Consider the following 18,937-nt stretch of genomic DNA (forward strand, 5'->3'; position numbering starts at 1 on the left):
ATATACCGTATTAGTCATCCGTCCCACTAATAGACTCACTTGCACAACATTCGCTGTATCAGACGGCAACAATTGTCTGTCGTGTCTTATTAACCTCCTATACGGCTTCAACTTGGGTAATATAATGCCCCGGTCTTATCTTGTCAATTACCTTTCCAACGAAACCCTGGCTTGGGTCGCTCCTTCCCTCTCCTCTCTAAGAACATAGGAAGCTGTCTTATTATGAGTCAGACCACTGGTCCATCAATTGGCAGTGACTCTCCAGAGTTGCAGGTGGGGATCTCTATCTACTCCATCCTTATCTGGAGAGGCTGATGAGGACTGAACCTGGGACTTTCTGCATGTAAGCCAATGCTTCTAACCACTGGGTTGCATGCTGTGGGAAACTGGGAAATCACAAGGCATTTAGATGCCCGCCTACCCCCAGCCAGTGTTCTGTTGGTCTATATTTGGGGATCACTTTTAGAAAGTTGGTGTGCATCACCAGGAAGGCAATGGATAGAAGATGAAAAAGACCTGCATGAGAGGCAGGCCAGAGAGGCTTCCTTAGCATGTGAGGCTGAGGGAAGAGAAAGATGAAAATGGGGATATCTAAATAATAACAATAATGATAATGTTATTATTTATACCCTGCCCATCTGACTCAGTTGTCACAGCTACTCTGGGTGGCTTCCAACATATATAAAAGCATTTGTTGTTGTTGTTGTTTAGTCGTGTCCGACTCTTCGTGACCCCATGGACCAGAGCACACCAGGCACTCCTGTCTTCCACTGCCTCCCACAGTTTGGTCAAACTCATGCTGGTAGCTTCGAGAACACTGTCCAACCATCTCATCCTCTGTCATCCTCTTCTCCTTGTGCCCTCCATCTTTCCCAACATCAGGGTCTTTTCTAGAGAGTCTTCTCTTCTCATGAGGTGGCCAAAGTATTGGAGCCTCAGCTTCACGATGTGTCCTTCCAGTGAGCAGTCAGGGCTGATTTCCTTAAGAATGGATAGGTTTGATCTTCTTGCAGTCCACTGGAGTCTCAAAAGTCTGCTCCAGCACCATAATTATATAAAAGCATAATAACGCATTAAACATTTTTTTTAAAAAAATAACTTCTCTATACAGGGTTGCCTTCAGATGTCCTCTAAAGGTTGAATAGTTACTGATCTCCTTGGCTTGGGGCGGGCACATAACTCCATATCCTCCAACATTTATCTGATAAAATTAGGGGTGTCCTAAGGAAAAGCAGGACATTCTGGGATCAAATCAGAAACCGGGACAGCTTCTGTAAATCTGGGACTGTCCCTGGAAAATAGGGACACTTGGAGGGTCTGGGGGAGGGGCTTCTTTCCCCTGGAAGCAGCCAGGTTGCCATCAGTTGCACCTGTGTCCTCGTAAGGAGCAATATCTGTGAATCGCAATAAGGTGAAGCATAATAAAACGAGTTGTGGCTGTATATAAATTTTGTTTAATATAATTCTTTTTTAAAAAAGTTCTCAGGGTTGCAGTGCCTTCAGTGAAGGCAAAAGAAGACCGCTACAGCAGATGCCTGACTCCACCGTGTCTGGAGGGCATCAGGTGGAGGACAAATGAGTTTTTCAGTGTTGACTGCAGCCAAGGATTGGGCTTGGCATGGGGTGAATGGAAGCTGACAGCGCAGGGCTTCTCTGAATGTTATCTCCCCCCATTAATGAAGCCCTGCAGAAGTACAGCAGGTCCAAGGCAGACAGTGACAGAGAGGATCTTTGGCAGGTGTCTTCCATTTCCCCCATCACTGAAACGCAAGCCTGGGCTGGGAGGCAGCCATCTTGTCAAGGTCTAATGTTTCCACTGTGCTGCCACTCACTGACTGAGGGGGAATCAAAGGGTTTTAAAGCTGCTGCTATTAAAATAGGTTTTTTTTCTCTCTCCCTCTTTCTCTTTATACACACACACACACACACACATCTGGCAAAGAATTAACTGTGAGACGGGTAGGTCAGACCTCAGCCAAGTCCAGGGACAGGCCTATAGCTGGGGGTCCAGTTCAGGCAGAGAATGCTGGCCCCAGGTCTGAGAGGAGCCTGGGCAAATTTGATGTCCTACTTGTGCTATCATTGCAGCAAAGCAAAAACAAAAATCAGATAAATCTACTCCCACTAATGGGCAACCCTTGAGAAATTTACTCTAGTAATAGAGAATTCATTCAACTATATTTTCTTGTTAGTTTTCAGCCTGAGGCTGGCATGTCTTAAGTATTTGTTAAATGACGTCTTTGTATTTCATTTTCCTTTTTTCCCCTTATCTGTGTATTAGGAAGTATGGTCATGATCCAGCCAAATTCAAGCATTTTGGATTATTTCAATGTACAAATTAAACCTTTGTTTAACCCTATCTCTTGCTGAAATAAATTGGATTAAAGGTTGTGATTCAGCAGGATTGATTTACAAGGACACATGCATAGAGTCAGACTGCAGAAGGATTGGATGGTGGAGAGTTTGTGCCACACATTTTTATACTTCATATTTATGGAATTTCTTATATGCTTTTGTTATCTCTCTCTCTCTCTCACTCTCTCTCTCTCACACACAACTGTCACTATGGTTTATGGTAACTTACAACATAACCAAGGCAGCAATCTTACAATACTTCCCTGGAGGTAAGTCCTATTGAATTCAGTGGGACTTACTTCTGAGTAGATAGGATTCCACTATAAATTTGAAAATTGATCTTACCTGACAGCTACATGCTTTCTGACAGTGCTACGCTTTGCATCTCTCACTCTCTTTTTTAATACAGAAAATATTTGCAACCCTCTCAGTGATGCTGTATGAAGAAGGACCATCGCTCACTGAGAGCACCGGCTTTACATGCAGAAGGTCTCGTTCAATCCCTGGCTAGGGGTTGGGAAAGTTTTTCTGTGTGAAACCCTAGAGGGCTGCTGCCAGCCAGTGTTGATAGTACTGAATTAGATGGTATGACTTGGCATAAGTCAGTTTCCTATTTTCCTATGCGCCACCAGGAACATAGGAAGCTGCCTTGTGTTGGGTCATTGGTTCATCTAGTTCAGTATTACCTATACTAATTGGCAGTGGCTCTCCATGGTCATATTTTAATTAATAATGTTTTAATGCCCCGGTGGATTTGTTATTCTGCATTTCAATTATGTATTATAGTTGTAAGCCACTTAGAAGATGTTTGGGCATATAAGGGGTATATAAAAACAACATCTTCTTACTTCTCATATGAATGGGCTGAAGCATTGCAGCTTCATTGGGATTGGATATTGCTGAGCTGTGCCAGGATCATTTGTTTTCTTTCTAGTATCCAAGGTACCAGTGCAGTGCAGGATCTTCACATGTGACCTTCTTGCATATGTGGTGACTTTCCATTGGTCTTGGAATACAAAATCTGAAGTTGCTTAGCATAAAAAAGAGTTTCTTAATCATTATGGTCTTCGTTACAGCATGCATGCAGGTAGAGAGGATCAGCAAGTGTAGATTGTGTGGGTGGAATCTTTTAATGAACGTTTACCTATGAGACAGACCAACTCGTGAAGAGCTCCATGACCTGGAGCATGGAAGGACGATTTAGAGGAGATGGGTAAAAATGGTAGGAGAGAAAAGCAACAGTGACCTTACTATGGGTGTCTGCTAGAGACCGCCAAGCCAGATTGAAGACTCGGATGATGCCTTCCTAGAGCAGATTACCAAGCATTCAAAAAGAAGAGATACAGTGATCATGGGAGAATTCAACTACCCTGATATCTGTTGGAACTCAAACCCTGCCAAGAATCTAAGGTCTAACAAATTCCTCCATTGCGTCGCTGACCATTTCATTTCCCAGAAGGTGGAAGACACAACAAGGAGAACATCTTTCTTGTACTTGGTCCTCACCAACTTGGAACATCTGAATGATGAAAAAGAAATACTGGAAACTATGGAAGGAAGTGATCATGTCCTCTTGGGTTTCATAATACAGAGGTAAGGGAAAGTTGAGTGTAGTTCGACATCCACTCTGGATTTTAAGAGGGCTGATTTTAAAAATGCTTAAGGAACTTCTGGGTGAGATCCCATGGTGAGAGACCCAGCATGGGTTTCTCTAAAACAAGTCATGCCAGATGAATCTCATTTTTTTCTTTCTTTTTAATAGAGTTACAAGTTTGGTGGATATGGGGAATGCTGTGGACATAGTATATCTTGATTTCAGTAAGGCTTTTGACAAGCTGGAACATGTGCAGAGGAGGGCAACCAAGATGATCAAGGGTTTGGAAACCAAGCCATATATGACAAATGGTTGAGGGAGTTGGGTATGTTAGCCTGGAAAAGAGGAGACTGAAAGGAGATATGATAGCCATCTTCAAATATCTAAAGGGACATCACATGGAAGATGGAGCAAATTGTTTGCTGCTGCTCCAGAGGCTAGGACCTGAACCAATGGCTTCAAGTTACAAGAAATGAAGTATTTCCTGATAGTAAGAACTGTTTAGCAATGGAACAGACTCCCTTGTGTGGGATGTAAACACAGGAGCAGTCAATGACAACATTCCTAGAGTGTACATGTTAGAACATGGGGAGGGATGTCTGTCTAGCAAGCAGGTAAACTTCCTGGGGACGGACTTCCTCCGCATGTGACCAGAGGTGGGTGTGGCCTCACCTGTGCAGGTAAATGATAAAAGCACAGGGCAGGCAGCCATATCTCTCTCTCTCTGCCATCTTCTTTCGATGAGGAAACATCTAAGGATGCTCTCTTGGCTCCCAGCCAAGAGAGGAGATAAGGCCTATCTTGCTACAAGATAGATTCTAAATGTATTTTACTTTTTTAAGCCTGTCTGCCTTCTGGGATCATATTGTGAACAGAACGTGAGTAAACTTTTATACTTTTATAAAGACTGTGTTGTGTCTTGTATTTTAAGAGGGAACAAAGGGGAAATTACCAGAGTAATTATTATAGAGGTTCTAGCGAACCTGTGCACACGTTACCGTTGCGAACTTAAAGGGGAATGTCTATAAACTCTGCTGATATTTTGGGAACTTGTTAGCACAAGTTGGATAAGGATATAATTAGTCAATATATCCTCTCCTGCGCCCCAGAACATTCCCACACCTTGGACGGTGGTGGATTCTCCTTCATCAGAGGTTTCTAAGCAGAGGTTGGATGGCCATCTGTCATGGATGCTTTAGGTGAGATTCCTGCTTTGCAAGGTTTGGACTAGATGACCCTCAGGGTCCCTTCCAACTCTACAATTCTATGAATACAACAAATCCCCAAGAGCTTTCTATGGGCAGCTTAGATGAAGGTTTTATCCTTATACAATGGCTGCATAAGGGCAGTACAGTGGGTGGCACATTTCCCCAGTGCTTTCACCAGAGGCCATTCCTCTCTGTTTATACCATCGATAGTCTTTCACTGTGTTTGTATCAAGAGTTGCTTTGAGATCCAGCAATGGGTGTTGATTCCAGAAAGACCCAATTTGCTTGCTAGCACAAAGCACAGAAGGACAGTAGAGGGCGACATTTGAAATCACATACAACTAATAGATTTTCAAAATAATGATGGTGGTGGTAGTGGAGAAAGGTAGTTTAGTAATGACTGGCCTTCTTCCTTTCCTGCATGTTGAGAGACCCTCCTGTGCTCCCATTTCTCAAGCAACAGAACAGCTTTACAAAAATTCTCTATCAGTATCTATCACTCAGCCAACAAGAACATCCATAGCCCAATGGATGTGGCTGGGTTCTGTGAATGGCAGGCTGGCTCCTGGAGGAGACACAGCTCAATGGCAGAGCACATGCTTTGTACCGAAGGGGTCCTTCCTTCCTTCAATCCCTGGCATATGCAGGTAGCACTGGGAAACACTCCTAGCTGAAATGCTGGAGTCCCTCTTCCAGTCAGTTTAGGTTAGGTGTGGGGAACCAAGGTCTGCAAAGTTGTTGCTGGACTACAGCTCCCATAATCCTTGACCATTTGCTGGGTTGCCTGCAGCTTATGGGACCTGGAATCTATCCGTGATGGCTATGTTGGACTTTCGTTGTTGGAGGCAATATACCTTTGAATACTATCTTCTGGGAATCACAAGAGGGGAGAGTGCTGTTGTGCCTATGTTCTGCTTGCAGGTTTCTCATGGGTATCTGGCTGGCCACCATGAGAACAGAGTGCTGGACTATGTGGGGCTTTGGCCTGATCCAGCAGGGCTTTCCATCTGTTCGCCATCCTTGGTAGACAGTGCTGAGCTAGGTGGACCAATGTTACGTCAGCATCCTCTGTTCCTTGCTTCAGCTGAAATATGAGGCAGATGAACCCATCTTGCTCTGAGGGTTCCTTGAGGGCTGCATCACCACACATAACCATTATCCTCCCAACCATCCTGTGACGTAGGTTAGGCTGACACACTGTGACTTGGCCTGTCAGCTTCATGGCCAAGTGAGGATTTGAACCCTGTTCTCCTAGGTTCTAGTCCAGCACTCTAACCACTACACTGCACTGGCTCTCATTGGAACGTTTGGTTTCAATGTCCTTCAGATTAGCTTTTGCTTTCTCCCAGGTACTTTACATGTGTGACTTCGCAAGATCTCTCTGCCTGGGAAGCAGGACCATGAAAAGCTCACTGTGGAGTTTCCCAGAGCCTAAGAAGTGACTTCTTTAAAAAGCACAGCTGCTTCTCTAGTGACTTCAGAAACTATATAAAGGTTTTTCACAGGGTCAGTAAATTATATCATTGTTAAGACTAACTGGTACACAAAAAGCTGCCTCACTCAGGATTTAATACACACCCACTTCCGGTGAACATACTTTTTCTTTTTCTGTTCTTAATTTGCAATGCTATATATCCACCAGGATTTAGCAGATCTGTGCCATGGCACTTCAGCTCCCCCCCCCAAAAAAAATTCTCTATTCCACACCTTTAATTTACATTGAGAAGATCAAGAAATGGGAGGAGGACAGAATCATTTTTTAAATATTTAAATACACAGAGAGATTATTATTTTTTAAATTTCAACAAAGAGGGGAAACAAATAGGCATTTTGAGTTGAGGCACTTTGTTGAATTACTTCAAGGAGTTTGGTGCAGTATCACCCCTTATATTCACAACAACCCTGCAAAGTAGGTTAGGGTGGGTGAAGTACCACATAATGCAAGTCAAGGCTGAGCAAGGAGTTGAACTTTGGTCCCATGGAGCACTGTGACCACCACACTATACTCTCTCTCATGGTCTGAAGCCTTGCTTAGTTTTGTCTGTTGATTATTTCAGCGTTACAGTTGGATGGAGGAATCCCATGCAGTCTGAGCCCAGCCAGAACTGTGTGGCATGCTTTCAGGTTACATAGAGGTATGTTGCAAATAAAATAAAAGCAACATCTATTAGTCGCATTTTAGGGAGCTCAGGAAAGTGTGCACAGTCTCCCCGCCTTCAAATTCATAGCAACCCTGTGAGGCAGATAAAACGGAGGGCCCCTCCAGATGACCTATTTACCAAGCATTCATCCCGATTTGCCTGCACAAAGCTTATGCGGAGGCTAGAATATATATCTGGCCTTTGCTGAGCATTCATTAAAAGTCTGATCTTTTGCAGAAGCAAGTTTGTTGCGCAAGACTATAATTGCACAACCTGGATTTGCCAGTAAGCAATTGAATCCCATCCAAAAGCATTTGCATTCTGTTTTTTATTGACCATTCATTCTGACTTGTTACGGAGGAGGTAGACAACAATAAGCATCCATCCTGATTTGCTTGCATGGATAATAAAGGGAGGAAATTTTGCTATACTTGCCCTGAATATTATTGTATACATTTTTCATACTTGCTCAGTGTTTGTTCTTTATTTGTATTCATTTCCCCCTTATTACACATATATTTTTAACTTCGTTCAGTCAATTGTTATTATGTACTTGATTTGATGTTTAAGATTTACCAAAACTTAATAAAAAAACTAAACATCCATAAAATCTTCTGACTTCAATATGACCAGAATGAAGCATAATGTACAAAGATAAGAGTCATATGCAGTGTTCTACCCACTTTTACCCCACTAATAACATGTGGCCCATGATGGAATGTAGTCCTTTGTCTCAAACAGCTTACCCACTCTGCCTCTAAAATGACTTGCATTGGCCTAAGTCATACTATTCCCCAGTTTGGGGGACATGGGAGAGACTATAGCTCAGAATATTTTGAGCTGAACTGGGAGAAGCTTGTGTGCCACTACTTAACACACCCAGCCAAAGTAAACTAACAGTAGAGAGGTCTGATTAGCCTTTGTGTGATGCTTGAGACAAAGGTGACATCAGATGCACACTGAGTTCCTCCTAATATCATTTTTATTGTACATCTGTGATGCTATTGGAGCAGTTATACTTGACTCTGCTTTCAATACTGTTTGTGTTTGCAAAGTGCATGAAATAGAATGTTTATATGCCTTGAAGTTTTTTTGCGGGGACAAGTGTAAAGGTTTGCACTTGCAAAGTAGATAAGTTTGCATTAGGCAGGAGGTTTCACTCTGGTAAATGCGGCAGAAAAGGTTGGATGTTTCCATTTCAGTCTTTAAGTGAACTGATGAGTCATCGCTGGAAACCCGAACAATCTCTCTTCAGGGAAGAAGAAACCTGAGACCTCGGAGTCTAAGTCACTAATGGAACCATCCACGAAGATGGAACAGGCAAGTTGCTTAAGATCTCTCTCTGGGACCAGACAGAGGAACGTTTATTGAATTGTACTGAGGACTAAAAAGAAGATACAACCACATTGCTTGCTTGATTAAGAGCAATGTGTTATAATTAAACTCTATACAATACAAAGTAACTATTTTAAGACTTTGCTGCAGTAAACCTTTGAAACTCATTCTTGTGGTGGAGAGCAGTTTATTTTCTACTCTACATAAGGTCCAGATCAGGAATTCTGTTGCAACAGAATCCAACAAGACATACAGCTTTGTTTCCAATTGGTGCATGTGCTTTAGCTTTCTGCTGAAATCCTGTAACTTTTTATACCACAAATGTTCTGTGGGGGGGGGCATGCATGTCTTGCATTGTTGTGCTATAGTTCACGAATGTCCTTCCAGTTGGCAATAATTCAATAATGCTGAGGATGCATCACAGGACAACTAATAAAGTGGAATGGTGTGTGAGCAGAGCAGTATAAATACACCACCAATGCAAGATTATGCATCCATGGCATGTTGCAGACTACACCTGCAAAGAAGCACCATTCTGGAGGGATCCACTGTCTGCCTAGGCCAGTGGTTTGAAGTGGCCATTGACTTGTTTGATTGTTTGTTCCTTGGGTTGCTTGTAAGCCTGCAGCAGTCACTGGAACAAGGGAACCAGAAACATTTTAATGAACACAGGGGACTGATGCCTTCAGGCCTTTTGGAGCTCGAGAATCCCATCCCAGAACAGAAGATGTTGCATAGGAAAACAAGCAAGCTTAACAGAAAGAAATGATTGTGCCTGATCTGCATGACATGGGTCTACAGACCCCTGCAAAGAAGAATAGGAGGGTTGTACTTGCAAGAGAGATACGAGATACAGTGGTTGATGGGAGGCTTAAACTGTTCCCCACTTGTGGCTTTTCTCTGCAATGCTCCACACCCCTGGGACATTTTTTCTTGTGTGGTGTGGGAATGTTAGCTGGGAGGGAGGGAAGGGATATAGGGGCAAGTCTGTGGTGGGTAGAGAGTTCAGTGCAACCTCTCCTCTCTCTTTCTCTCTCACCACTGCGTTCCCTTCTCCTCCAAATTATCCTGCCAATTTGCATTACCCAGGATTCCCAGGCCTGCATTTACCACAAGAAGCATACATCAGCTTGTACTTGGGGGAATGTCGTGGGGCAATGGAGAGGAGAAGATTTATGAGAGGGGAGAGTAAACTGGTTATGTCACTGAAGGCATCGTTTAATCAGCTAGGAGCTGCATCGGCCCTTTATTGCATTGGTTTTTCCATCTGAGCAGCATTATGCTGAGCACTGATAGATGAATCAGTATAAAGGTGTCAATCCCGTCCTCAGATGTGGAGGCATATATATCTGGTCTGCAGAACATACAAAGAAGGAGTGGCTTCAACATCCAACTGCAGGAGCACCTGCCAAGGGCCCACGGGGCTGGCAGCTATGTCAAATCGAGCCCACTTGCTACCCCAAATTCAATTTTTACCTGGCAGTGGGTGTCTGGCTGCAGTTTCAAAATGTCCCAGGTTGCAGTGCTGTGGATATCCTGTGGAAGCCATGTTGTTCAATTCAACAATCGCAGTGGAAGCAGACTGGACGCCACAACAGTGCCGCTATTCGCAGCCTTGACGGAAGTTCAACAGAACATATCCACAATGCTCAGGCCCTATGGACGGCAGGTGAAGCCCAGTTGATGGTGCCACTTTAGGCTGCTGCCCGGTTGGCTTAGACCCATGACAGGGCCTTCTCAGTGGTGGTTTCCCTGCTTCTGGAATGCCCTCCCTGGGCATTGACTTTTGAGATAAGTTTAAAGACTTTCAACCTCGGGTTAAGTACTTAATTCGTTCCGGAGGTCTGTTCTTAACCTGAAACTGTTCTTAACCTGAAGCACCACTTTAGCTAATGGGGCCTCCCGCTGCCACCGTGCGATTTCTGTCCTCATCCTGAAGCAAAATTCTTCACCCGAGGTACTATTTCTGGGTTAGCAGAATCTGTAACCTGAAGCACCTGTAACCTTTAGCCCGAGGTACCACTGTATATAAGGTGAAATAGGTGTCTAAAGAGAGTTCACTGGCAAGATAAGATTCATGATCCCAACCAAACATCGTGCTGCCTTTACTCCAGAGATCCTGCCTGCCTTTTCCCAAAGCTTGAGTCTCTTAATCCCAGGGTTGTGGGTTCAAACCTCGCATGGGGTGAAAGATTATTGCATTGCAGGGGGTTGGACTAGCTGACCCCTGGGGACACGTCTAACTCTACAATTCTATTATTCTATTATTCTCCCAGTGGCACAGCAGTGTGGGCACACTGGGAAACCTTGTGAATAATTGCCGATCAATATTTAGTAGTCATTAATGCAGAGCTCCTGAATTCCACAGCTTGTATTATTTATATACTATCATCCTGGTCCTTTACAGAGTAACCAAAGCGGAAACAAATGATCCCTGCCCCGAGCAGCTTACAATCTATGTGTTTGGCCCACAGGACAAGGCTATGAGCAGAAGAAAGTCAAAGTAATTTTAACCTGTTGTAGTATTTTAACTTCTGTGTGTTTTAAAGTAGAGTTGCAGTAAATCTTTCTTGATCTTATCACTTTATCTTTTTGGTAAATTGCTTTGAGGGTTTTGTTTTGTTTTTACAATCAAGTGGTGTATAAATTTTATCAAACAAACAAACAAATGGGATGTGGCGCTTTGTATTTTACAGAACTAGCATTTACCAGCTGCTTAAAGCCTAAGAATAGAAGGATAGCCTGCTGCATCAGGCCCATGGCCCATTTAGACCAACAACCTGTTCTCACGGTGGCCAACCAGATGCCTGCAGGGGAACACAGCCATCATGACTACTAGCCATCGATAGCCGTCTCCATGAATTTGTCTAATCCTTTTTTAAACCCATTTGAGTTGGTGGCCATCACTGCCTCCTGTGCGAGTGAGTTCCGTAGTTTAAGCCCTTTCTTTTATCTGTCCTGAATCTTCCATCCTTGAGCTTCACTGGGTGTCCACAATTTCTAGAGTTACGGGATGTCAAGGAGATAAAGAACTACACAACTTTTAGAAGACACCTGAAGGCAGCCCTGTATTGGGAAGTTTTTAATGTTTGACGCTTTACTATGTTTTTATAAATGCTGTAAGCCGTCCAGAGTGGCTGGGGAAACCCAGCCAGATGGGCATGGTATAAATATTATTATTATTATTATTATTATTATTATTATTATTATTATTATTGAAAAACTACTATAGTTTGACCTGTCTCCCCCCCCCCAAGCTATCTATGGCTTGCTTTCTTCACTGCAGAGCCAAATTGCCTTCACCCCAGCCGGATTACTTCTTAACAATGCCTAGTTCCTACATGCATTGCTTCCTGAGGTCCGATCTCCTGTCCTCGCTTGCCGCATAGAGGAAAAGACCAAGTAGAACCGAAAGTTCTATAAAGAGCAGCTCTCTACTTCTCTCCTTCCTCTGTCTTCCTCCTTTCCCCTAGGAGCACATGGCCTAGAAAATAAATGCCACAGAAATACAGGAGCAGATCTGACAGGCTGCCTTTCCCTTCCTCACCCCATTTCCTCACATGCCCTTCTCTACAAGCAACTTCTAAGTGTTGGAGATTCTGTTCTGCAAGGGAAGGGTGTTTGTTTTGCTCCAAGAGACAATGATGGAAGAAGTCCGGGGGGGAGTGGGGGGGTGAAATTAAAACTGCAATATCCTCATGACACAATGAAATTGATTTTAAACCAGCTTACCCAGCCCATCGGTAATCCTGTGAGTTGTGGGCCTTCCCACAAGTCTAGGAGATTGCTCTCCTAGGCAGCATTTTTGATTTATTCAAAGCAGAGCAGCAAGATTGGGTAAGTCTAATTGGTAGTTTAGACAACGGAAGCCTTCGTAGCTGATCAGTGGAGGCATTTGGAATAGGAGAGGGCAGGGGATTTTAAAAGGTGGGGGATGAGAGGTAAGGGCACATACATTTCTTTTCGGAGGCTATTTTGGTCTTGCTGAGTTTCAGACAGCACTCACATACACCATGGCAGATTTATTAATAATAATAATAATAATAATAATAATAATAATAATAATAATAATAATAATTTATTTATACCCCGCCCATCTGGCTGGGTTTCCCCAGCCACTCTGGGCAGCTTCCAACAAACACTAAAATACAATAACCTATTAAACATTAAAAACTTCCCTAAACAGGGCTGCCTTTAGATGTCTTCTAAAAGTTTGGTAGTTATTTTTCTCTTTGACATCTGGTGGGGGGGGGGCGTTCCACAGGGCGGGTGCCACTACCAAGAAGGCCCTCTCCCTGGTTCCCTGTAACTTGGCTTCTCACAGCGAGGGAGCCTCCAGAAGGCCCTCGGCGCTGGACCTCAGTGTCCGGGCAGAATGATGGAGGTGGAGACGCTCCATCATTTTAAAGCCTTAAACAACTCAGGCCCCAAATATCTGAAATATGTCTCCTTCCCTACAGACCCTCAGCACCTGAGATCAGTGCAGGGGGCTCTTCTAGGGCTGTGACCTCAGAGACTTAGAAGGGTGACCCAAGAGGGGGCATTTTCTGTGGTGGACCCTAAGCTATGGAACTCCCTCCTCAGAAAGATGGCACCATTTTGCAGCTTCCAACAAATGCTGAAGACGAACCTCTTCACCCTGGCTTTTCACACTTGAGGAGTATATTTTTAGGACCCACCTTGTTTTTTATGGTTGTACATTGTTTTAAATATTGTGTTTAAAATTGCAACCTGCCTTGGGACCTTAGGGTGAAGGATGGGCAGTATGTAAATAAAGTAAGTAAGTAAATGGATGAATGCAAGGAAATTACTGGTTTCAAGGCATCTCCTGGAGACCCAACATTTGTGTATTAATATTCTCTGGTCCTTTGGAGCACAATACATTTTCACCATTTTTAAATCTCAACCCCCCCCCCTCCACAAACACACACAAGGGGGGGAGGCATTGAGGGAACAAAATATTTCCCGAAAAAGACCTTCAATGGAAGGTTCACCTTTGTGAGGAGAGAGAGTTGTTCCCTGCCACTGGTTCCCCTCTTGGGTGCATTTGCTTCCTGGCTGTTTCCTAGAGAGGCCTCAAACACTTCTATATTGAGAGGGCTTAAAAGGTCAAGATGCAGCTCACACTTCCCCTTGGTGCGAGCTTCTTCTCCACCCAAGGAAGCTGACTCCAGTTTCTGGTCAGGTAGCCAGCTGCCCACATTGCAACCAAGCAGCATCTTTGGTTTGTTGGCTGGTTCTGAGAGAAACACATCCCAAAAGCTCAGGGCAAGTAACCTGGCTGTGTGGCTTCCTAGTCCCCACCCTCTCCCATCACTTCCGTCTTCCGTAGCAGAACTAAGCTTTCAGGATGCAGAGCTGGTGAGAGACAGGTGAGTGGCAAACGTGTCCTCTTCACAAAGGAGGGAAGCGTCACCAGGCTGCAGTTCCCCCTTCACTGTAATATTAACAAAGCCGTGACACCAGCGGCGGTGACAGGCACACTCCACGCCAATGGATTCATTACCATCTGATCTTTAACGCAGCACTTAGTGGGCAGCACTGAACGAACACAGGTGTTTAATAGAAATGAGTAATCATCTGTCTCCATTAGCTCATCTTTGAGGGTGACCCCCTCTCCTCCCTTCCGTCCTCTCGCCCTCCTCAGCTTCCCTGGATCTTTTTCAGCCCTTCATTCTGGGCCCCGCTGTTCACATTACCCCCTTCCTCCCAACTCATTTTTCTTTCTCCTCAATCTCATTTGTATTCTTCCAGCTCTTTCTGGCTCTCTCCATTCACTAGGTGGAGCAGGAAGATGCAGTTATGGCACCAAGCTATTGGCTGTGAGGTAAAGTAGCACCAGGCCTATCCAGGCCAAATTTTGCTCTGGTGTACATTTATTTAGATAGCTGTTACATTGATATCCCATCTTTTTTTCTTTAAGGAGCTCAAAGTGGCGGATACATGGCTCATTTTATCCCCACAACAACCCTGTGAGGTAGGTTAGGCTAAGAGAAGGCTGCGACTGGCCCAAGGTCACCCAGCAAGCATCCTTTCCCAGAATCAGGTTACAGGAAGCTGCCTCATACCGAATTGGTCCATTGTTCCACCGAACTCAACACTGACTGGTAGCAACCTTCCAGGATTTTGACAGCTGAGTCTTCTTTCTAGCCCTGCCCAGAGATGAAGGTGGTTGGACCTGGGACCTTCTCCACCTTCTCCTGAGCTTCAGCGCTCTCTACTTGATCTGCTCCAAGATGGGGGGTTGTTATGTTCATGCTGTCACTTCTCAGTGAAAATCCAACTGCTCTTGGAGGCTTCAGACTTGTTCTGTGTGGGTGGTGGAATTTACCAGGGAACTGGAGAGACAGCTAAAAAAGATTTGAGCTGCTCTGAATGACTGCTTTCTTATATTTCATTGCTGCAATCAAAGTCCCCCCACCCGCCTCGCCCCCAGGCCTTCCAGCAAAGCCTCATCACGACTTCCTCCAAAATGTTGCTGTCATTGCCACGCTCCTCGTCTTCCCATTCTCTCTCAATCTGTTTCTTTTGACCATGTCTGGGAGAAGAACCGTAGAGCAATTTCACGTTCCTTTGCTGAGATCTTTTGTCTGACGCTCAAAAAAGAGGAGATTGGGAAATATCCTGGCAGGGGGAGGGAATAACCATGTTGGTTTTGAAAAGTAAGCCAGGCTTTGGGATCAAGGCAGATGATGAAGGAGAAGAAAGGACTTCTCCAAAGCGGAAACTTCAATATCCAATAAAACACCACCGTGCAGATTTTGATACTGAAACTTGACTGCACACTTTCAGGCTTGAAATCTGACACTGAGATTTTGAAATCCAGCCATTCGGGCTGATCAAATGAATGAAGGGCACACAAAGCTATTTTGCAAGTCTCGTACCCCAAAAACTGTACACGATGCTGACTTCAGGGTGGCTTTGAAAAAAACAGAGGCCTGGATCCAAAGACCTGTGAGCAAAAGAAGGAAGTACATCAGAGTTTTTCTACAAACTCTTGCACAACATAGGAAGAGGACATATATGTCATATATCATGTCGGACCATTTGTCCATATAGCGCAATATTATGTACACTGGCTGGCAGCAGCTCTCCATGGTTATTCCCAGCCCTACATTAAGTTATCTAGGATTGAATCAGGGCAGTTTTGCATGCAAAGCGCGTCCTCTGTCACCAAGCTAGATGAACTTCTCTTGAGTTTTACTGTGCATGCAGTTTTCCTGAGCTATAGCCCTTTCCCAGCTAATAGAAACATAGAAAACTGCCTTATACTGAACCAGACCATCAGTCCACCTAGTTCAATATTGTCCACACTAACTGACAGCAGCTCCCCAGGGTTTCCATCAGGGCTCTTCTCCAGCTATCTCTGCTTTATGCTTTACCACTGATTTAGTGGAAGACACGCACAGTGTGATGCCGTGCATCACGGGGTTGACTTGCAGCTCGGTATAAAAATGGCGAAAAAGAAAAATGCAGCTGGCTGTGTGCAAATTCTAGTGGACCAGGGAAAAGCCAATATTATTGGCTCTGTCTGGCAGGGGCCTCCAGTTCTGTGACCTGAGGTCCTTTCCACTTTTCTTGAAGGCAGTCTACCTCCAAATGCCACTTACCAGGAATCACAAGTGGGTAGAGTGCTGTTGCACTCAGGTCCTGTTTTCAGGCATCCCTTTGGAGCATCTGGTTGACTGCTGTGAGAACAGGATGCTGGACTAGGATGGGCTATTGGCTTGATCCAGCAGACGGCCATCTGTCAGGGATGATTGTTCCTGCATTGCAGGGGATTGGGCTTCATGACCCCTGGGGGTGCCTTCCAACTCTATAATACTGTGACTCTATGATTATTATGTTTGCATGCTCTTATGAAACAGCAGCAGTGCCTTTTTTTACTTGGGGAACTCAAGGGTACCCAATACCAGCATCTTTTTTTCTTTCTAGAAGAAAAGCACTGGACAGCAGGAATCGAACCTCACACCATCTGCACACATCCAGCTGGGTTGTACTACAGAGCTATGGTAAAGGTAAAGATAAAGGGACCCCTGACCGCCTCTGGGGTTGTGGTGCTCACCTCACTTTATTGGTCGAGGGAGCCAGTGTACAGCCGGGTCATGTGGCCAGCATGTCTAAGCAGCTTCTGGCGAACCAGAGCAGCACACGGAAATGCCGTTTACCTTCCCACCGGAGCGGTACCTATTTATCTACTTGCACTTTGACATGCTTTCGAACTGCTAGGTGGGCAGGAGCAGGGACCGAGCAACGGGTGCTCACCCCGTCATGGGGATTCGAACTGCCAACCTTCTGATCGGCAAGTCCTAGGCTCTGCAGTTTAACCCACAGCGCCACCCGCATCCCTACAGAGCTATGGTGCTTGTCTCCAATTGGTGTTTCCCTGCCCCCTTCTGCAGTCTGACTGTTCGCAGGTTCAGAAACAGATAAAATAGGCAAACCTAGTGGAAGACCAGAGGTAGATACTCATTTATTCTCCGAAGCAACATCCCATCCTGGCTTCACTGACAAACAGAGATGGAGGGAGGGAGAAAGCACCTTTCCGTCAAATTAATAACAATCCAGTTGGCTGCTGACTTAATTAGTGAACCCATAACATAGGTGGAGGCTTGGCAAAGCCCCCCCCCCCCCCGCGCCCACCGTTTGCAACTTCTTTTGCCCTTCTAATTACTCACTTCTTGCTATGCCAGCAGACCCGCCAACCAAATTACCATTGATTTGTCACTCCTGCCCAGTCAATTTCATTGACCCAGGCATCAAAAAGACAAATTTGCATCCACACCCTCCTCAAGTGGCAAGCTCTAGGCTTTAGGAATTATGTGCAAAAAAGCCCCTGTTGCCTGGTGCCACGCACGCTGGGAGAGGGGAAGAAGGAAATGGGGACGGGGCTTCGGCCTTGAGCCAGGGAGTTCTCTGCCTTGCACAGCCATTTTGTTTGGTAGCCATGGGTAAATTGGGCTTTCCTAAGGATCCTTGCAGAATCCTCCTCTTCTGGATTGAGAGAGTCTACTGTACTGTTATTGTTCTGCAAGTACACTTCTGGAATTTTACAAGCCATGAAGCTGTGTGTGTGTGTGTGTTTGTCCGTTTGTCTGTCTGTGTGTGTGTGTTCCTCTTCCATTTTTTGCATCTTTGTACTCACCAAAGTTAATTAAAAAGTGAATCTCCCCCCTCCAAAAAGGCATGCAAATATACCAGGGTGGGTTACAGCAATTTAAAACCCGCTATTAAAAACAGCTTAAAACAAATTACGGTCATGAGAAGGGGGGGGGGCTGAATATATATTTCTCATTTACCTGAACGAATGGATTCAAGTTACAAGAAAGCAGATTCTGGCTGAACATTGGGAAGAACTTTCTGACAGTAAGAGCTATTCGGAAGTACCTTGGAAGGTGGTGGGCTGGAGGTTGTTAAGCAGAGGTCAGATGGCCATGTGTCAGGGATTCTTTAGCTGTGATTCCATTATTGCAGGGGGTTGGACTAGATGACCCTAGGGGTCCCTTCCAACTCTATAGTTCTATGATTCTACAGGTGTCGGAGGGCAGAGTAAAGGCATACATCTTCAGCATACAGTGGAAACTATGCAATGAAGGTGTCAGGTGTGCCTCTGTGGGGAGGGAATTCAACAACTTAGGGGCTGCTACAGAGAATGCCCCTCCCCAGGCCACTGACACCCAAACTTCTGAGGAAAGTGAAACAACCAAGAGGCCCTTGTCTGATGATCTTAACACCCAAGAGAGTCTGCAGGGAAGAATGTGGTCTTTCTGATATTTAGGGCTTTAAAAACTTATATGAACACCTTGAATTGGGCCTCAAAATGAAATGGCCACCTGTGCAGCTGTTTTAGAGCGTTTGGTCCAGACATGGGCTTATCGCCTCATCTGCTCATTGTGCAAACTTGGCCATAATTTATCACCATGGTGTAATAAGACACTTATTTCCCTGGCTACGGCAAAAGCCAGAAGCCTGCTTGATCCACCATCCCAGCTAGAAATGTAGAACCGGCCTTCATGCCTCTTTTATAGCTCAGTTAAGTGAGATGCTCTGTTCTGCGAGGGTTCTGTCAGCTCCCAGCAGCGAGAGATGTGAAGACATTTCTGCACCTATGTTTGGAGACAGCTGGGAGCTGTTAGGAAGAGGCTTTTGTGAGAAAGCTAGTGGAGATGTGGCACTTGTTCCCGAGGTGGCTGCGATCAGCATCTGGAGTCGCACCAGGCAGAAATGTAGGCTGGATGCTGTTGACACAACTCCTGGTTTAAGAGCTGTGTAGGCTGGCCTCAAGAAGACACTCATCACCCACC

Source organism: Podarcis filfolensis, assembly GCF_964270895.1.
Source record: "Podarcis filfolensis genome assembly, chromosome: 15".
In the NCBI taxonomy this organism is placed as follows: Eukaryota; Metazoa; Chordata; class Lepidosauria; order Squamata; family Lacertidae; genus Podarcis; species Podarcis filfolensis.